The sequence below is a fragment of the Crocodylus porosus genome, unplaced genomic scaffold, assembly GCF_001723895.1.
Source record: "Crocodylus porosus isolate Cpor-Errol unplaced genomic scaffold, CroPor_comp1, whole genome shotgun sequence".
NCBI classification, from domain to species: Eukaryota; Metazoa; Chordata; order Crocodylia; family Crocodylidae; genus Crocodylus; species Crocodylus porosus.
The window spans coordinates 84,050,739-84,057,094 of record NW_017728918.1 but is presented as its reverse complement, the minus strand read 5'-3'; positions in this window follow the sequence as shown (position 1 = coordinate 84,057,094).

Below are 6,356 nucleotides of genomic sequence, written 5' to 3'. Positions count from 1 at the left end.
GCCCTTTGGGCAGGGGGCTGGACTCGATGATCTCCCGAGGTCCCTTCCAGCCCTGATGTCTATGAAATCTATGAAAAAAACCTGTAAACTGAACAGGAACAGATCTCAGATTAGTTTACATAAAACATATATTCAATGCCAAGAGACTTTGGTCAGTCTCAAGAAAGGTGAAGGCAACTGTATAAATAGAAAGACTTCCAAACAAGAAGGCTGTACAGAGATAAGCGGGTAAGTAAACATATCACAGCAAATTCATACTGAATTTATTACATGTATTCCATTTGGCATGCAAGATGAGATGATTATTTCTAAGGGATACCAAATGGATGAACTGCTATTTTCACACATACCAATCCATAATAATAATACTTTTCACTATTATAAATTACTTTTTGTCCTTCCTATATTACTGTCATTCCCATTTTATAGATGGAGAAATCAATGCATGGAGATGAAAAATTACCCAACTAGTGTCACTCAGAAAAGTAAGTGTTAATACTAAGTATAAGAAGTCTGAAATTTTGACACCTGGTCCTGCCCTACAGCCTCCTGCTCAGACTCTCTAACACCTTTTTCTATAGTGTCAGCATCAAAGAATACTTTGTTAATAAAAGAGCTGAGAACTAGGAAGCTTTTGCAAAGTCCCTTAGCATCTCACCACTTATTACCTTCCTGTAAAATAGACAACCTTCAGTCTGTTGGGGACAAGTCCAGAAGAGAGTACAGCGGGAAAGTCCAGAAGAGAGTACAGGACCCCTTTATGTGCAATTTCTCTTCTTTAAATGAGAACTATTCATAGATGGTAGGGCATACTTTCCAGTTAACAGTTTAGAATGGATTTCCTTATAGGACAACAAAATAAAAACCAGACATTCAGATATCAGCAAAATGAGCCTCTTCTACTTAGTAGAAAATAAAACACTTCCTATCTTCATCATAATCCATTCCAGTCCCTTGTATCTAATTAAATTTATAAATCCCTTTGTCATTCAACCATAAACTGGAACTCAATAAAAGAAGACCAGTCACAGAATTTGGCAAAGCCACCCCATTCTATTATTTGAAGCTTGGGGGCCTTTAAGTAACGGATAATGTTCTGATGAGAAAAGGCCTTTTATCTCGTCTTTTTCCAACTAATTAGTCTCTCACAGTTGAAGTAGGACTTATTGTTGTTATTATTACTGACAGTGATACTACCAGCATCATAATATGCTCCTATGTGCCCAAGTTACATATCAGATACTCTTGCATTAGGCACTGTGCAAACAGCGAACCAAAAGCTAGTCTTTGTCCTAAAGAGCTTAGAGCAGGGTGGCCCAACTTGCAGCCTGTAAGTCACACGTGTGGTCCTTGGGCCCTCCTCCCCCTATCATTCTGGGTGCTTGTGAAGCTGCAGTCTCTAGACTTCTCTTTCTGCCCTCCTTCCCTCAGCTCTCGCTTCCTTCTCCCACCCCAGGTGGGTGTCGCAGTGCAGTCTGGGACTCTGCAGTGCAGTGCAGTGCAAGAGAGCCAAGGTAGACCATGGTGCACTGCACATGGTACAGTGATGAAGGGGGGGGGAAAGAGGGGTTCCCTGCATGTGCAGTGCAGCAGGGGGCAAGGGGATACAGCTCAGAGGCCCAAGGCTTGTACTAGTCCAGCTCCCAGGGCATGTGGCCCTTGCTGGTGTGGCCTCCATGGTGCATGGCCCCAGGCCACTTAGAAGTTGGACATCCTTGATTTGGAGTATAAGAAAAGAAAGAAATAATGAGATGATTTTGGACTCAGCAGAAAACCAGCATGTCTGTTTCCCAGTTTTCTAGAGATAACATAAAGGGGATTTTAAGGATGGATCAGGGAGATGAGGCACCCCTGCTTATGGAGCAACCTACAGGCTGCCAGTTAGACTACCCTGCTTTAAGCACTTTAGAACAGGGACCAGCCTTTGGTTCCCTATTTGCACAGTGCCTCATCCAAACATGAAGGCAGCAAGCACAGACTTGGTTGAATATTCCACATATGGGTAATAGAAACTGCCATCATGAAGCTGCTCAAAAATGGGCACTGAAATCTTGACATCTCTCTCTCAAGCTGTCTTAATTGGGAAAGCTCCCATGAAAACCTCAGTCACAGAATTTAAAGATGCCTTCTCTCAACAGAAGTAGTGCTGTTACCTGCTCTCCCAGCTACATGAATGCCCCCTCTTGGATTCCTGCTCGTAAATGTTACCTCTGGACTTCAGAAAGCAAAATCAAGCTCTCTGAAGAGAGACTTTCCTCCATCCACACAAGGCTCTAGAGACCTCCTCAAAATACTGTGAAATGCTCTGAAAGTAGTCAGAGATTACTTCACTTCCCTCCAGGAATTAAATCAGATTTAATTATTTTGTCTTCCATTAGTTTTACCTAGAGATTTCAAAGCAAAGGGTGTTTATACACATGCGGGAGGTGGTGGGGGGGGGGCACCCTTTAATTAGAGTGACTCTGAAAGCTGCTTTAATTAAAGTGCCCGGAGCATCAGATGTATCAGCATCTCTGTGCTGAAAAATGGTAGTGGGGTTGCTTTAACTAAAGCTCATTGAATTAGCTCTAGTTAAAGCATTCCCACCACCATTTTTCAGCATGGGAATGCTGATACACATCAATAGACTTGATTAATCGAGTCTGCTCCAATGTGTTGTAATTACAGTATATTGGAGCAGCCTTAATGTATATGTATATAGGTACCCTAAGTATCTAGAGAGCTGAGCAGCTAAGCAATGTTTTACTTGTCTATTCATATTCTCTATCCCTGTGTGAAATACATCCTCTTCTAATCAACTTCCTCCCACAGTAACTTGCTTATTAGTTGGTGATTCTTTGAAAAAAAACCTGACTAGCACTAGCACAAACACCATATAAATAAGTAAGCATGGTCTACCAGTTAATTTTGGTCCAAAGAAGTCTATTATTCAAAAAGAGGACCAGAAAGCACATCTATTCTTTTGCTTCCATTGAAACTTGGATAAAAGCTGAAGGGAAGTGGGACATGAGACAACTTTGTGTCCAGCTTTGCTTTCAGATACATGGGGTAGAACCTTGGTTGGTATAAACAATCATTGTTCATTGGCTTTCAAAACAATTAATGCTTAACACACTTACCTCAAAGCTTAGATTCTGATCTGTGAACCATTACAAGAGATTCAGTCCTCTGAGATAAGGGAAAGCTGAAGATAAAGCTTGTGACAAAGCATTCATCCAGAAAAGATAAGAAGAATCCAAAACCTGACAATGTTTAGGAAATGCTGACAAATCTTCTTTGAGAAAAGCTTTTTACTTTATGTGATACTGGCAGTTTTAATCTCCTCCTGTTATTTCAAACACCCTCTCAATCCTCTCTCAACAAAAGCCAAACCAAACCAACCAACCAAAACAACCCCAGAACAACACAAAAACCCCCCAAACTCCACCAATCCCAAGCAATTTTTCTGAACCATAAAAGAAAGATTCATTTGACTCTGTGTACAAATCTCTGTGAAAAAAAACGTGTTTTATAGTCATGCTTAGTGTTGGCTGCATTTAAATTAACTTTATAGTGGGTCTCCATTATTGAACACATGCTGCTTTTGGCAGCAATTTAATGCTAGACAATGTAGTTAACAAGATTTCTTTGTATGCAAATGTAAGACAAGGGGCTTTCCCCCATGTTTATTTGGGGGGGAACCTCACCTTATGTTCAAGTAAATATGGTAATATGATCACATATAATTAAATATCTGTTGCCAAAAAAAAAATGTTTTAACCTCTCTTTTCATTTTATGTGTTTATTATTTATAAAAACTTAGTAATTTGAAATGGTTTGGGGTCCTTAATGGAAATGATCCATGTTCTAGTTTGAATATGCTTAAATGCATGGAAGCACTGAAGTCACTGAAGTTTTACCTATATATAACTGTAAATTTGGCCAAATGGAGTAGAGAAACCATGTTTTCCTTCAGTGAATGATATGCAAAAGATGTGAGAGGACTAAAAGTATGCCATGAAGTAAAAGTATAACTAAAAGTGAGTACAAGCATTCAAAAGATTGGAGAGAATTCTGGCAGTTTCATTCTCCGAGTAGACAAAACTTACTGGGGAGCACTGTACAAATGCTACAGGATCTGGCGAGTGCTCTACAGATAGCCTGTGTTGCATTGCCACTCAGCCAGACGGCCCACACATCTCATCATACTTCACAGCAATGGTAGGCAACCCCTGGCATGCACGCCAGAGCATGGCACATGAAGGCATTTGACTTGGCATGTGTGCCTCGGGGTGGACAGTGAGGGAGCTGTGAGGGGTCCAATCCTTGTGGCCGTGCAGCTCTGACCCCTTCCCCATTGTCCATCCTGAGACGCAGGTACACCAGCTGCAAGCAATGAACTGAACAAGGGCTCCATACACCCTGGTGCAGCTGCTTGTAGCCTCCCTGCTGCAAGCAGCCTGGGCTCTGTGGCAGGCAGCAGGGGCCTTCCCAGAGCCCAGTCAAGCTGTTGCAGACAGTTGACATGCTGCAAATGGCTGCACCAGGGTCCATGGAGCCCCAGTCTGGCTCATTGCTGGCAGCAGGTACAGGTGTGCCTTGGGGTGGGTGGCGAGGAAGGGAACAGGGCTGAACGGTCACAGCAAAGATCAGGCCCTTTACAGCTTCCACGCCATCCACCCCTGGCACACCAATATCTTACAAGTTAAGGTTGTGGAGTTTTTTGGCACTTTGCCCAAAAACATTGCTAACCTGCTTTACAGGCTCCCTGGCTACCGGAAACACAAGTCTGCACGGACTGGCTAAGTGACTACCCACAACACTCCCTCCTTCCTTCCTTCATAGATTCCAGGGTTAGAGAGGACCTCAGTGGGCCATCTAGTCTGACCCCCTGCTCCTGGCAGGCAAGAAAAGGGTCACCAAACCTGGGATCATGTGATCCCAGCCAGGTGCTTGTCCAGTCTCCTCTTGAAGACCCCCAAGGATGGCGCGAGAACCACCTCCCTTGGAAGCCTGTTCCAGATCCTGGAAACCCTGACCATGAAGAGCTTTTTTCTAGTATCCAGTCTAAATCTACTCTCCAGTAGCTTATGGAGATTGTTCTTTGTTGTTCCAGGGGGTGCCCTGGTAAACAGATCATCGCCTACTTTGTGTTGCTCTCCCCTTATGAATTTGTATGCTGCCACAAGGTCCTCTCTCAGCCTTCTCTTGGAGAGGCTGAAGAGGTTAAGGTCCCTGCCCATCTGAAGTCTGAGATGGGACGGACTTGCCACCCCTACCCCTGAATGAGACGCCTGGGCTCAGAGAAAGGGGGTTCAGATATATCCCTCTCCTATTGGCTCCTTCTAGGCACCTGCCTACCGAGCACCTTGGCACACTGGCTCATCTTTAGAGGCAGCCAGCTTTCCCCATGATTGTATAGAGATCTTAAGCACCCGATTCCTTTTTATGAAAAGCAAAATCTCTTTTAATTGTCTTAGTAGAAGTCATATTGGCCACGTAAAGTTACACAAGGGTGCAAGAGTATTAGGTTTTTTAAATTCTGAGATGGTGTCCACAAGGGGTCTACTGTGTGAAGTATTTCATGGATTATGTGAATTCTGTTACATGATGATTCCATGATAGCTCTTCCAGTGTAGTCAAATTCTTTATTTTAACTGAATTTAGCTGAAAGTGTTGGAAAAATATTCACAGAATTAATTGATTGGTCTGGAAAGGTTGTTTTTCAGGATGCTTGGATTTTTTTTTCAAAGTTGGATATATTTTTTAGATAGACTTGCTGAAGTCACTGTTTGATACTATTTTGTTAGCTCTACAATTCTTGCCTTGCCTTCTATTCTGAATTTGTACAGTGGTAATCACTTAAAAATCTGACAAGTGCTGATGAATTGATGACATGTTAACATGACGGTCTAAGTACAAAATGGTACATACCATGGGACTGTTGTAGTGCTTTCTATGCATAAATGCTGTCTAGAGAAGAAACCACAGAAGCAGCTGACCTTGTGCCAAGGAGCTCGCACACTACAGATAAACTGACAAGTAGACAAACAAATGCGAAACAAAAGCTGTTAAACGTCTTCTTTTACCTTCAAATGATCATTTCCTTCTCATAAAAGATGCTGTCTCAGTGCAGGGTCCACTGAGACAAAGGCCTGAATGCGCCAAAACTTCTCTCCATCCCAAATTTTGGATACCCTGCTGTGACAGGAGTATCGCTATCACAGCCTTTCTGGGAGTGGCTCCGCCCTCCTGTAATGGGCCAACCGCCTGCTTACTTGCCTGCCACACCTTGATCTTACTTGATTAGTAGGTTGTTGTAATCAGCAGGAGACTGCCCATTTTTCACGCCCTGGTGACAGGGGGAGCTGCAGGTA